At 39.8% G+C, this 14687-nt stretch overlaps 1 long non-coding RNA gene across 1 annotated transcript; it reads left to right on the top strand.

The window, feature by feature from the left end:
* The first annotated feature begins 6756 nt into the window (after positions 1–6756).
* Positions 6757–7851, top strand: LOC125753346 (uncharacterized). Its single transcript, XR_007404944.1, has 2 exons — positions 6757–6949; positions 7378–7851. It is a non-coding gene; the product is annotated as an uncharacterized LOC125753346 (long non-coding RNA).
* The last annotated feature ends 6836 nt before the right edge of the window (positions 7852–14687 follow it).

The raw sequence follows: 14687 nt of genomic DNA, 5'->3' as shown, positions 1-14687 counted from the left end.
CCATGGAGCTAACATTGCCTGCAGTCACTCTCTTGGCCACTGAGCTCCAAGACCTCCGCCTGCCTTGACCCATGCCATCCGGTCTGACTTCCAGACCTCGTCTTACTTCTGACCACAGTGGCTTCCTGGTTTCTCAGCCTTAGGTTGCTTCACCTCCACAACCACTGTGAGGACTTTGAGGAAAAGTGGCAATGGTGTTGGCTGTGGCCTTAGAATGTTTGGTTTCGAGACCTGGCTCTGCTACTTGTAGCTGTGTGGCCTTGGGCAACTGGCTTAGCCATTCACAACTTGAGCCCTTCAACGGGACAATGCTGCAGACCTTCACAGGGTGTTGGTGTTGTGAGGAATGATCATCTGCCACAGGCTGGGAGCTCAGCAGGACTGAGAAGGCAGCCATTCTTCTCGACTGTCTTCAACGCTTCTTCTCTGACGTAGGGTCTGGCTCTCTGCCCTGCCTCCCCAGTGGGTTCATGTCCCCACTGCAACCAGCTTCCTTTAATATTGCACATTCAGGTCTATCAGGTAGGAACCTTGGGAAAATACTTAGAGGAAGAGGAGGAGGAGAAGTGGCTTCACCAGGAAAAAAAGGCAGATTGTACATCTCTTTTCATTTTCATTCAAAATGATTCTAACAACTACTCGGAGCCACATTCTCTTTTTTAGGATATATCAAACTCTCAATATATAGGAAAAATGTGACATGTTTTATAGATCTCTAAAAGATAGGACTCTTTAATTCCTTAGAAGTGATTGACACTGAAGAATACATGGTAGGTTCTCAGAGTTCTCAGAATTACTCAGAGTTCCTTAATTACCTCCATGTACCTTTGGTAGCAGTTTCTGGAAATTTATTCATTTTTAGAGCTGTTGAATAGCATTTGGAATATAACTTATGTGTTATCATTGAACTGAGAGTGTCATGCAGAGGAATACTCCACGGTTCTCATCTTACAAAAAAAAAACCAAAAACTTTATTTTTGTATAATTTTAGACCTGCAAAATTTGCAATCAATCCAGAGAGTTCCTAAAGTCTTTACTCAGCTTCCTCTAATGTCAACACTTGACCTAATCATGATGCAATTGGCAAAATTAAGAAATTAGCCTTGATACAAAATAGTTAACTAAGCTGTAGACTTCAATCAGATTTCCCCAGTTTTTCTATTCCATGTCCGGTTTTCTATTCCAGAACGCCCCAGTGCCTTTAGTTGTCCTGCCTCCTTAGTCTCTTCTAATCTGTTATAGTTACTTGGTCTTGTCTTTTGCAATCTTGACAACAATTTTTTTTTAAAGATTTATTTATTTATTCATGAGAGATAAACAGACACAGACAGAGAGGAAGAAGCAGGCTCCATGCAGGAGCCCGATGTGGGACTCAATCCCAGGCCTCCAGGATTAGGCCCTGGGCTGAAGGCAGAGCCAAACCACTGAGCCACCCGGGCTGCCCTCGACAACAATTTTGAAGACTAATGTCAGGTATGTTGTAAAATGTCCTTCAATTTGGGTTTGTCTGTTGTCTCCTGGCAACCTAAAGTTATAAAATTCAGAGGTGAAACTGCATCTATTCTCATTGCATCCTATTAAGGAGTAAATAATATCAGTGTGTCTTAATTACCAGGTATGTTAACGCTGATCATTTGGTTAGGGCAATGTTGGCCAGGTTTCTCCTTCAACTTTCACCTACCAATTTTAGCATCCATTAAGTGGTTCTTTCCTTTTGCAATGATGACTGTGATGTTCAAATGATTCTCCAGTTTCCTTCATCCTTTCTACATTTATTGACTTGAATTCTTCTGGGAGGAAGAATCGTCATGTCTCTTCCACCTATTCATTGACAGCACTATAGACTCATGGATATTTAGATTTTTCTCCATATTAAAATCCCGTATTGTTGGTATTTTTTCCCCTCAAATCATTGTAGCTCCAGCCACTGGAGGCTTGTTCAGGTTTCAAAAGTCCCCCATGCTGTCTTTGGAGCATGCCCCTATTTTGCAACATCACAAGGTGCTTCAGGCACATCCTGTATTTTCCCTGACCCACTCCTGGAACCAACCACTTCTCCAAGGAGCCCTAATTCTTTCTATTGAAGATTGGTATTTAGAAGCCAAGATCTGAGTGAGTTAGCTCATATGCACTGAGATGTCACTGTTTTCTAGATCATCAGTCGATAGAACTAGGAAATCATACATGCATACTAAACCATGCAGACACAGATATCTGTATTCGCTTCTGCATACAACTAATTCAGTGGTTCTCCAGCAGGGGCAATCTTGTCCCCCCACCTCCACTCCAGGGGATATTGGGTAATGTTTGCAGACATTTTGAGGCATCACAACTCAAGGGGAGGGTGCTACTACTGGGATCTAGTAGGTAAAAGTTGGGGATGCTGCCAAACATCCCACAATGCACAGGCACAAATAAAAAAGAATTCTCCAGCCCAAAATGTCAATAGTGTCAAAGTCAAGAATCCCTTATCTGTCTAAATATATATTAAAAGCATACAAACATACCACACACGAGTTCATACGGATGCCAACAACGCAATCCAGGACCACAGGTTGGCCCTTTGCATACTACTTCTTCCCCCAACAAGAAGAAACCTGGCTCTCATTATCTATGCTATATTTACCTTGTTCAACTCTGGCATGAAGGTAAAGTAGTTTCAAAATTGCTAACCCATACCCTGTAAGAGAAAAATTTGCTCACTGGAGTATACTATAGTTTTGTATACAAGTCATTTTTTTTGTCTTTAGCCTCGCTATATCCACTCAAAACACTATTTGCAGAGTTACTTAAATTGTTTCCTTTCTTCCCCACCCCTGTAACCATGCTCATATCTTTCATTTATAATACTATTTTGTTCATTTGCCACAGTCTACATTGCATCTGGGGCTTCTGACAGTCTGGTTGATTTTTTCTTTTACTTGCATGTAATAAAATTCATTCTTTGTTGTTTTTTTTTTAAGATTTTATTTATTTATTCATAGAGACACACACAGAGAGAGAGAGAGAGAGAGAGAGATACAGGCAGAGGGAGAAGAAGGCTCCATGCAGGGAGCCTGACGTGGGACTCGATCCCGGGTCTCCAGGATAGGCCCTGGACCGAAGGCAGCGCTAAACTGCTGAGCCACCTGGGCTGCCCCAAATTCATTCTTTGAATGAATTCTAGACAAAGAACTTTAGACTATTCTATGGATTTTGACAAATGCAGAGTCATGTATTCTCTGCCATAATAATATATAGGACAGTTCCATCACCCTCAAAATTCCTTTGCGTTTCCCCTTTGTCATCAACTCCTCTCCTATCCCAACCTCTCTCCTCTCCCGACTGTCCTTATAGTTTTGCCTTCTTGACAATGCCATACAAATGGAATCATACAACATGTAGCATTTAGGTTCTGGCTTCTTTCACCATACAAAAGATAATCTCAGATTTATCCATGTTGTATGACCGGCAGTTTGTTCCTTGTTGTTATTGAGTAGTATTTCGTGGTGTGGAGATACCACAGTTTATCTATTCGTCTGTGGAAGGACATCTGAGTTGTTCCCAGTTTACGAGCAAGGCTGCTGTAAACATCCAGGTATAGGTTTTGTGGGAGCATGAGTTTTCAGCCCATTTGGGTATATATCTGGGAGTGGGTTGTTGATTATATGGTAAGTACATATTTAACTTTATAAGAGACTAGCAAACTCTTTTCCAAAGTGGCTGTACCACTGTGAATTCCTGCCAGGAAAGTATAAGAGTTCATCCTTATCAGCACTTGGGGTTTCCAGTTTTTTTCTTTTTCTCTTCTTTTATATCATTCTAAAAGCATGTAGTGATGGTCTTTGTGGTTTTTAGTTTGTATGTTTCTAATGACTAATGATGTCGAGCATCTTCCTATTTGCTTATTTGCCACCTGAATGTCATCTTTGGTGAAGCATCCATTCAGATCTTTTGTCAATCCTTTTGCTTATTATTTTAAAAACATCCCCCTTTTCTGGACACAAAACTCTCATGCCCTTCTCCTGTTTCTAAAATGTCTACTTATGGGGGCTTCTCTCACTCTACTCCTCCCCCCAGTGTAATCACAGATCCCTCTGGATGTCTCTACCAGCCGACATGGCTTGTTGAGTTCTGCTTTTCGTAGTATGTGTAATGCAAGCATTGTTTATTTACAAATGCAAAGTTTTACTTTCATTTGATTTACTTTGTCAGTCACCACTGCTAAGATTCTGACATGACTCATATGATTTCAATATTCAGTCTCCTGGTGACATGGTCCATTAGCATTTCCAAGAAAGTCCTGGAAACTAAACATGCTCTTTGGCAGCATGAAGATGCTAGAAGTGCTCAGTGTAGAGTGTTGGAGCATTTCGGTGCAGGTGGCTCAGGTCGAGTAGGGTGGAATCTGCATGAGTATGTTGGAGATAAGGGTAATGATTTTATTCTTACAGCATTTCTGACTTCTGGAAGTATTTGGGCCAACCTCACTCTAGTCTAGTCTAGAGTTAAATTTCATGAATTATAGTTAAAATATAATGCAGGGGGAGGGAAGGCTACCATATGCCAGAGACTGTGTATTTATTAATTCGTGTAATCCTCCCAACTCTGTGAGGTCATTTACCCCCCAGGGGACAGATAAGGAAACCAAGACTATGTGGGTTACAGAGCAAGTAAATTACAGGGCCTGGGCTACATCCCAGGGCTGTCTGACTTGAGAACTTTCATTCTTCCCACAGCATTGTTTTAGCCTCATGGGTTTAATTCACACACAATATTAGAAATAATATTTTAAGAAGATGGCATTTTCGAGAATCACAGAGACCCTGAGCGGTGGGCTTGCTGTGATTGGACTCAAGGACAGAACTTATTTCTGACTCATTTGTTTTCAGGATACAAAGAAATAATTGAATATTATTTTGCTTTAGTTTGCCTCTCTTTAACAGTGACCTCCAAATTGTTTTGATTGCATATCCCATCAGTAAGAAAATGTTTGGGCATACTTGCTCATGAGATGGTTATCTACTTATAAAATCATAGACATGTAGAATTCCATTAACATATTATGTATGCTCAAAAAAATCACAAAAATAGACATTTCAAGAAGATGAGATAAAGATAAAATAATCATATTTCTGCTCTCACTAGTATTTTTAGTTGGGATTATGTGATGAAATAGATTCCTTATTTTTACCTTGTTTTAACCTCATAAATAAGAGAGGTGTCTGCTCTACCATAATCTTGTTTACTTGATTGTATTTTGATATCAGCTTTACTCCCTGGTTCCATTACAGAAATATTTTCATGCCATTAGCCTATTTTAATAAGGTTTAGTTTTATCAAAACTAGACTTTAAAGATTATAAAACCTGCAAATCCATGCAACCTGTCGCACATAAACTGCACTGTGTCCCAGTACGTTAAAAACAAATAAATTATGGTGATGCTATTAATTTCTCCAAACTATAAGATTCCTTCAAGTTTTCTCCTCTGTCATCCAGAACCCTTGACCTTCTGACATGTGGACTAAGAGAAGGGACCAGTGGCAACCCATTCATTAAATACTAGTAAAGCTTTCTGTTTTATTTTGAATAAAAATAAATTTAGGTTCAAATATTTTCTGATTGTTCCCCCACATTGTTACCTTGCATGTCCACTACACACAAATAGTTCATTTAGGGACCGCTGATCTATAAATTGAGTATAGGTTTCACCAAAATGGGAAAACCTAGGGGTCAGTGGTATGAGTTCTATTATACATCGTAGAATTACTCAGTAAAAAGGTTAAAACGCCTTCAAGGACAATATTATTGCATCTCTATACTAATCTTGCTGCAGAACTTGAGAGAATCTAGGAGTGTGGCTGCCAGTAATTAAAGCAGAGAATCCAATTAAGTGCGAGCTCCCTTCACTTCTGGAACCAGCCTGTTCCTGCAATACCTTTGACATGTGCTCACATCTAGGACAGCTGGAGGAGGTTACTTTGTTGGAGCTTCTACTGTTCATGGAACCCAGATGAGTCTAGATCAATTCTGAAAATGCTTCTCAGAATTCTCTTTCTCATCTCCAGATAGCTAAGCCTTTTTTTTTTTTTTTTTTTTAAGTCAACGTCCTACCGAACAAGCTAGACTGAGGTCTCCAAGCTGAAGAGCAATCCTGAGCTGGCCCAGATAAGATCATCCAAGGCCAGCTCACAGGAACAGCCCTTTGGAAAGCCTGAGCTGAGTTCCAACCCCAACCCAAGGGTTTTGGTTGGAAGTGAGTCAACTTCAGGAATGCAGTGAATTCTCCATTCAGCCCCAAGTCGGTCACCATAACAAATAGCAGGAGAGCCATGGCTCTTACTCCACCTCCTTTCTAGCTGCAACCAAGTGGCCTGTGAAAACAGGGGCCTAAGAGAAGGGGCAGGCCGGCTTGAGGTAAGCAGGGAGTCACGAGACCAAGCAACCCCAACACTGCTTTGGGGCCTAACCTACTTTCCTTCTAGTGAAGCAAAATACTGTATGGCTTTGTTGGGGAGCTCTCTCAGCTACAGCTGTAAAAAAAAAAAAAAAAAAAAAAGGTTGTCCTGAAGTAGAAGTAGAAGTAAAAGAAATATGAGATGAAAGGATCTGCAATTCAAAATACTTTAAGAAATCCACAGTTCGATAGGAAGAATAAAATTGAAGTGACCTGGAAGAAGTTTCCAGTCTCTAAAGTAGGGTTTGTGTCAACTAGAATTTCTCTAGCTAAGGTGAGCCAGTTAGCAAACAAATATATCTCCCACTGAAAAGAAAAGTGTGGTTTTTAAAAAATATTTTATTTATTTATTCTTGAGAGACAGAGAGAGAGAGAGAGAGAGAGGGAGAGAGGCAGGCTCCCTGCAGTGAGCCTGATGCGAGTATCATTACTCAATCCCAGGACTCCGGGATCACAACCCTACTGGAAGACAGACGCTCAACCACTGAGCCACCCAGGCTTCCCAAGAAAAGGTATTTTTTTTTAATAGTGCTTACTTTTTAAAATAGGAAATTCTCATACATCTTTTCGTTTAAGTTCAAAAGTTACAACGGAGCATATAGTAAAAGTCTCCCTCTTTCCAAACCATTCCCCAGTCACTCAATTCCTCTCTAGTTCAGAGAGATTCTGAGACAGTTCATCTCTATTGGCTAGAAATATGGGTGAGTTGTCTGGTTTATGGGTAGGGGCAATAATCCAAGAACAAATCCCAGCAGAGTGGAAAAGCTGTTAATGATGCCCCCCCTTTAAGGATTTTTCCATATATGCACAATCTATCAGCAGCAGCATTATCTTTAGGTACGAAGCACAAGTGAACACCATAGAAGTTGTCGGTGACTCAAAAACATTTTGGCAAAATGGGAAAAGATAACACAACTTACCTTCTTTTGATTTTCTACAGGATGTTTGAAGGCTCTTGACGATCAAGATCTTCCTGCAAGTGTTTGAGTTGGGTTTGGCATCTGGTTTGACCTGAATTGCCCAGGCACAGCTGGCCCTAATTATCATGAAATCACGTGTGACAAGAAAGGCCTCTCTTGGCTTTGGAATGTTCCAAACGATCGGGTGTAAGATCAAGTCATTTTCCATTAATTTTTCCTTTCTTCTGATACAATTCTAGACTCCGCCTATGAAAGAAGCTCCTCACATCCCAAACATCACTCTGGTTCCAGGTTCCAGGAACCCAAGAAATGATCAGTGACAATTTGAGTGATTGCCTGTTAATCTTCTTCCCCATGGGGTTGCGTGGAAGAGAGGGTAGCAAATGTTCATTTCAGTGCCTGGTATTTTATATGTTTTATCTCATTTAACGATAGATGCCTACCCACTTCTCATATTTCCAACTTAATAAATGTCATGAAATGGAATCGATAAAGGCTTCCAGCTGTGGTCTGTGCATCCTGATCCCAGCAATTCCAGAATCATCTGTAGCTTAAAAGGGGGGGAATGAGTGGCACCTGGATGGCTCAGTGGTTGAGCATCTGCCTTCAGCTCGGGGCATGAACCTAGAGTCCTGGGATCGAGTACCACGTTGGGCTCCCTGCATGGAGCCTGCTTCTCCCTCTGCCTGTGTCTCCACCTCTCTCTCTCTCTCTCTCTCTCTCTGTGTCTCTCATGAATAAATAAATAAAATCCTTAAAAAAAAAGGAAGGGGGGATGAAGGGCCATATTTATTAGGCAAACATGTACCTTTATAAATGAGTACTTAAAGTTTTTCAGGAGTCACAAATATATTCAGCCATGGGTGATAAAATTCTGTAAAGTCTCCATATTACAATCTTCTGCACCACTGTCCCCAAGATAATTCGTGATAATTTAAATAATAAACGCGTGTGACTTGAGCTTCCTGGGTGTCATGACAACAAACAAATGCCAATGGAGATTTATCTCAATCAGTTCACAGATTATTGGGAGGTTACAGTCTTGCCCGCCAGTATTTTCCAAAGTACTGTCATATGCATCATACTCTTATAACTTTTTAAATGGATTTTAAAAATTGTGCCAAAACTATTTTGTATATAGTTAAGGGTCAAATAGTTCTACAATACTTGTTACAAAAAAATAAAATCGGGGCAGCCCTGGTAGCTCAGTGGTTTAGCGCCGCCTTTGGCCCAGGGCCTGACCCTGGAGTCCCGGGATCGAGTCCCATGTCGGGCTCCCTGCATGGTGCCTGCTTCTCCCTCTGCCTGAGTCTCTGCCCCTCTCTCTCTGTGTGTCTCTCATGGATAAAAATAATAAAATCTTAAAAAAAATAAAAAAATAAAATAAAATCGTACTCCACCTCTTGAAGTTAACATTTTTAGTGCTTCTAAATTATTGTTTTCATATTTAGCTTCAATTCTCTATTTTTAAAAACAAACCCTGACAGAGGTGCCTGGGTCAGTCGGTTAAGCGTGGGACTTTTGATTTCAGCTCAGGTCATAATCTCAGGGTCATGAGATCAAATTCCACATCCGGATTTACACTCAGCAGGGAGTCCGCTTGAGCTTCTCCCTCTCCCTTTAGCCCTCCCCACTCATACACACTCTCTCTCAAAATAAATAAATAAAATCTTCAAAAAAAAACTATAATATTTCTACTTAGGCTTTTAAAAAAAATTTTAGCATTATCTATTGATTTCCTATTATAGAGAACTGACATCTACTTTCTACTGTTTTGTGGCCAGGATCTTTCTCTTATTTTATTTACACTATTATGTGCAAACTATGTGCTATTGTAAACGCTTTAAAACAAATATTTCTAAACCCAGCGTTTTAGACTGATAATGTTTCCAGTTTTTTTTTCTCCATCCTAGTATTGTCTGGACTCTTGTTTACATAATATTTGTCTTTATATTCACTTGATTTTTATATGTTCATTCATCCTCATCAGCAATACTCATAAAATTATGGTTGGATAGAGCTATAGTCTCTAAAATGGTTATATTTTCTAAAATACACTAATAACAAAATCTGGTGTTATTAGTGTGTGGTATGCACTCCACTTAGGGAAGCATTACTTTAGTCCAAATAGAAACTAAGGCCTGGGGAGGTCACATGGGCTTGCTTTGGGTCTAGCAAATGGCAAAACTGGGACAGTGTTTGGATCTCTTGAATCCCCGACTTGTTCTTTATTACCACGCCAGGCTGCCTGGGTCTCTATCTAGATGTGCTTTTTTTTTAAGATGTGCTTATTAACTGTATACCTTCCTTAAGTTATCCACCACCACTTAACAATGTTGTGCCACTATCAGATTATCCAGCCAGCCACTAAGTAATAGACCTGATTTAAGCTCATAGTTTCAAATATGACCCACGTGTAGTCCCGAATAGGGAGACACATTGATGGAAAAACCAATGAGGTCACTCAGTATTATTTTCTACTCATCTGACAAGAATGGCTAGTTATTAAGTAAGCAAGTTTTCCATCACGGTTTCCAAAAGTCTGTTCATTCTACGGGAAATAAGGAAGGGCTCCAGAGCAGTGTGTATTCTTCTCTCCACCATGTGCAATGTATGGGACCTCCAAGTCACAGGGACCTTACGTATTTTCCCCAACAGAAGGTAGTACAGTTTGTAAGTGGTAGGATCAGTTTGTAAACACCATTTTTTCCAAAGCCATCATTTAAATAGAAGTGGCCCGATGCCAGCATTACTTCAAGCATAGGAATTCTCACATAGTTTATCCTCACCAACAAATTCCACAGTACCAAATTTAGCTTGCTGAGACCAGCATGTTGCTGAAAATACTTCCTGCGCTGTTACTTGGCAATGTTTAATAAAGGAGGAGCAGATGTTGAACTACAGAGACAGGTTAAATTTTGAAATTACAAATGTCATTATAGCTAATTAAAGCCAGAATGAAAGACACAAATTTAAGAATGATAAAATTATTGAAATAGCACTTTGGAGTTTTTTTGTTTTCTGGTTGTGCTGTTGTTTTTGTTTTGTTTTGTTTACCAAGACTTGATCTGTGTAACATATTTTGGTGCCCTACAGGGTATGTATTATACTTTTTAATGTACAACAGTCTAACTTCAAATAATATTATTCCACTTTAAAAAAAAAGATTTTATTTATTCATTTGAGAGAGAGAGTGAATGAGAGGAAAGAGAGCAAGAGCCAGGGGAGGGGCAGAGAGAGAGGAAGGAGCTGATCGGGAGCCTGATGTGGGACTTGACCCAGGATCCTGGGATCATGACCGGAGGTGAAGGCAGACGCTTAACCGACTGAGCCCCCAGGCGCCCCAATATTATTCCACTTTAAGTATAGTAAATGAATCTAACAACAGTATATTTCCATTTCTTCCTTCTTTGTGCCACTTTCATACATTTTGCTTCAACATGGGTTATGAACCTCACAATACACTGTGATTATTTTTGCTCTAGACAGTCAATCATTTAAAGAAATTATGCACGTATTTACCATTTCTGGCACTCTTTGGTCTATTTAAGTAGATCCTTTTCTCAAGTGGTTATCCTACCTACAAAACTTCTATTAATATTTCTTATAATGAAGAGCTTCTAGCAATGAATTCTCTCACCTTTGTTTGTTTGAAGTTTTCATTTCACACTTATTTTTATATTGCTTTCACTGTCTTTTTATATTGTTTTATTATTTATTTATTTATTTATTTATTTATTCATTTGTTTATTTTTATTGGAGTTCAATTTGCCAACATATAGCATAACACCCAGTGCTCATCCCACCAAGTGCCCCCCTCAGTGCCCATCATTCAGTCACACCAACCCCCCACCCACCACCCCTAGTTCGTTTCCCAGAGTTAGGAGTCTTTATGTTCTGTCTCCCTTTCTAATATTTCCCACACATTTCTTCTCCCTTCCCTTCTATTCCCTTTCACTATTATTTATATTCCCCAAATGAATGAGAACATATAATGTTTGTCCTTCTCCGATTGACTTATTTCACTCAGCATAATACCCTCCAGTTCCATCCACGTCAAAGCAAATGGTGGGTATTTGTTGTTTCTAATGACTTTTATATTGTTGTGTATTGTTTTTGCTGAGCATTAAATCCAAGATTGACAGTTTTTCTTTCATTTCCTTAAAGACATTGCTCCATTGTCTTCCAGATTCCAGTTTGTAATAAGAAATCTGCTGTTATGGTCATTTTTGTTTCCAGGTATGTGATGTGTCCCTTTTCCTCTGGTTGCTTTTTAAGATTTTCTTTTTACACTGATTTTGAACAATTTGCTTATAATGTGTCTTGTTATGGTTTTCTTAATGTTTATTCTGCTTGGTGTTTGTTGAGCTCCTTGAATCTGTCAATATATAGTTTTCATCAAAGTTAAAACATTTTTATTCATGATTCTTCAAATATTTTCTCCCCACCCCTCACATCATTTCCTTGACACTTTAATTATACAGATGTCATCCACTTGGATTATACATATACAGCCCACAAGTCACTAAGCTCTCTTAATTTTTTCAGTCTTTTTTCTCTCTATGCTTCCTTGTGGATAGTTTCTACTGCTCTGCCTTCGACCTCACTTATCTTTTTTTTCTGCAGTATCTGATCAACTATTATTCTCATCCAGTGTTTTTCATTTCAGATACTGCATTATTAATCTGTATTTGTCCCATCCATATCTTTTTTTTCTATGTCATCAGTCTGTCTTCTTATCATGTTTATGTTTTCTTCTTCTTTCTTGTACATGGGTAGCATGTTTTAAATGGCTGTTTTAATGCTCTTATCTGCTAATTCATCATTTCTGAAATTTTGGGGTCTGTTTCTATTGATCAGTTTTTCTCCTGGTTAGGAATAATATTTTCCTGCTTCATTGCATGCCTGACACTGTAATTCTATATTGTTCTTTGGTGGATTTTGTTGTATTCTTTGAAATAGTGGTGAACTTTATTATAGCACAAGGTTAAGTTGCCTAGAAGCAACTGGATCCTTTCAAGGTTTGATTTTAAGTTTTATTATGGGTGGATCCAATGCAACCTTTAGTCCAGGATGTGTTTAGTTCCAATAGTATGGTAGAACTGAATGAGAAGAGTCTCCCTCCTGCCTATAAACTATTCCCAGCCCTGTGTGAGCCCCAGGAAATGTTCAGCCTGCTGCTTTGAGGGGTTTTTCCCCTCCCATATACTTTCCTCTTGTGTGTAGATAGTTCAGTACTCAACTAAAGTTTTGAAGCAACCCCTCTGCAAATCTCTGGAGCTTGCTCTCTCTCGGTAGCTCCCTGTTTCTCATACCCATATCTATAAATTCTAGTGCCTTCAACATCCTTTCACCTGGATCTCTATAATTCTTCATTCCAATGAGATTATTGAGTTCTGTTTCTCCCTCTGCACTGCAATTTGGAAATTGCCCCGAGGTAGCAAGCTGGAACAATTATAGAACTCCCAGCTTCTCCTTACCTTCCACCTCTCCTCTCAAGGCCATAGTTTAATGCTGCCTGTTGTTTAATATCTGAAAACTATTGTTTCAATATTCTGTCCAATTTTCTAGTTACTGAGAGCAGGAGAGTCAATTCATTTCCTGTTATTCCATCTTGGCCATGAAATAGAAGCCTTTGTGCCCTTACAGTGAATGTCTGTGGTTAGAAAAAAGCTTTTCTTTTTCTTTCTTTCTTTCTTTCTTTCTTTCTTTCTTTCTTTCTTTCTTTCTTTCTTTCTTCTTTCTTTCTTTCTTCTTTCTTTCTTTCTTTCTTTCTTTCTTTCTTTCTTTCTTTCTTTCTTTCTTTCTTTCTTTCTTTCTTTCTTCTTTCCTCTACTACCACTAGTGATTCTATAGTTCCTTACCAAGTTTGAAGGTTGGTTTTGTTTTTTTTTTTTAAAGGTATTACTCATTTTTTTGAGAGAGAGTGGGAGAGAGAGAATACAAGCAGAGGGTGGGGATGGGCAGAGGGAGAGGGAGAAACAGGGTCCCCATGGAGCAAGGAGCCTGATGTGGGGCTCAATCACAAAACTCTGCAATCATGACCTGAGCCAAAGTCAGATGCTTAACGGACTAAGTGACCCAAGTACCCCTTTGTAGGTGTTTCACGCTAATTACTCATGCTGGAAACTTCACTTTGGTTACATTAGCAGCAGGCTCCTATTCCTTTCCCAACACCTTCCAGATCTGTAAAAGAAGGTAGAGTCAGACCCTTGGCTTCCCAGGTCGAGTCTCACCAATTTACTCACATATACTTTATGTAGTGACCACTGTTTTCATGTTTAGATCACCACAAATCATGATTGTGTGGAGCCAAGGAACTAACTATAGCTGTTGGAAATGATATATAACCAAAGTTGTGAGAGGCCAAAATTCTTTCAAGTGCCCTTCTTTTTTTCTCCTTCCCTGTCCTGGAGCCCCTACTTCTTAACTTTAGGCATTCAGTGGCATTCAGTTAGTTCCCTGATTCTCCAGAATCCCTTCTAGAGGCTTCACATACAAATACATCCAGTTTCAAAATCATATTTTCTTCTTTTTTATAAACCAATCAAACTCCAGTGATCTCGTAGGCTTAACCCATTTGCCATAAGAGGCTTGAAGGCAGAAACTAAAGTTATTTTTGGTGTTTCATCAGCCTCTAGAAAATCATCTGATGATGGAAGGAGATTCCCTTTCTATGCTCTGCAGCTGTGAAGCTAATAAAAAGTTGGGGACTTGGTGGCCATCCCTGCTACCAGGTAGGGAGAATGAGAATGAAGGCCACAGGGGAGATGTGGAGAAAAAAGAGAGCACAAAATACTGTCATGGAGACATGATCTGGGTTCCTGGATTCAGCTGCCTAGATTCACCCTTAGACTTCCCAAGGCCTGTAATTTCCCATCTTTACCTAAATTAGTTTGAATTGGGTTTTTGGCATCAATGACTTGAGGTAATCTTTTACAGCAAACACCAAGATGGGATTGAAGTATAGGGAAATGGTGAGGCACACATGCCAAGACAATAGGTGTCTTACAACACCTGCTGCTGCCCCATCTGAGGCAGCTGAGTCTCAGGAGGTAGGAATCAGGCAAAATCCAGAGTCCACCTGGAACACTGGAGGACCAGGGCTGGACAACTGCAACCTGCAGGGTCTTGCCATTTTCAAGTGCTGCCAAATGTCCCTCAGTAGGGGTGGGGAAATGGGTAGAGGCACTCCGTGCTGGCTTGAACAGAGACCAGAGACCAGAAATTCCCTTTCTGTGCCCCAAAGCGCTGTGGACAAGTCAGAGCAGTGGTTTCACATTTCACAGGGTTTCTATTCCCCAAGTCCTCATGGAAGTTTCCCTCTGTT

Source organism: Canis lupus, chromosome 22 (genome assembly GCF_003254725.2).
Source record: "Canis lupus dingo isolate Sandy chromosome 22, ASM325472v2, whole genome shotgun sequence".
Classification (NCBI taxonomy): Eukaryota; Metazoa; Chordata; class Mammalia; order Carnivora; family Canidae; genus Canis; species Canis lupus.
The sequence above is the reverse complement of the archived record's forward strand: the minus strand, read 5'-3'. Positions and strand labels throughout refer to the sequence as shown.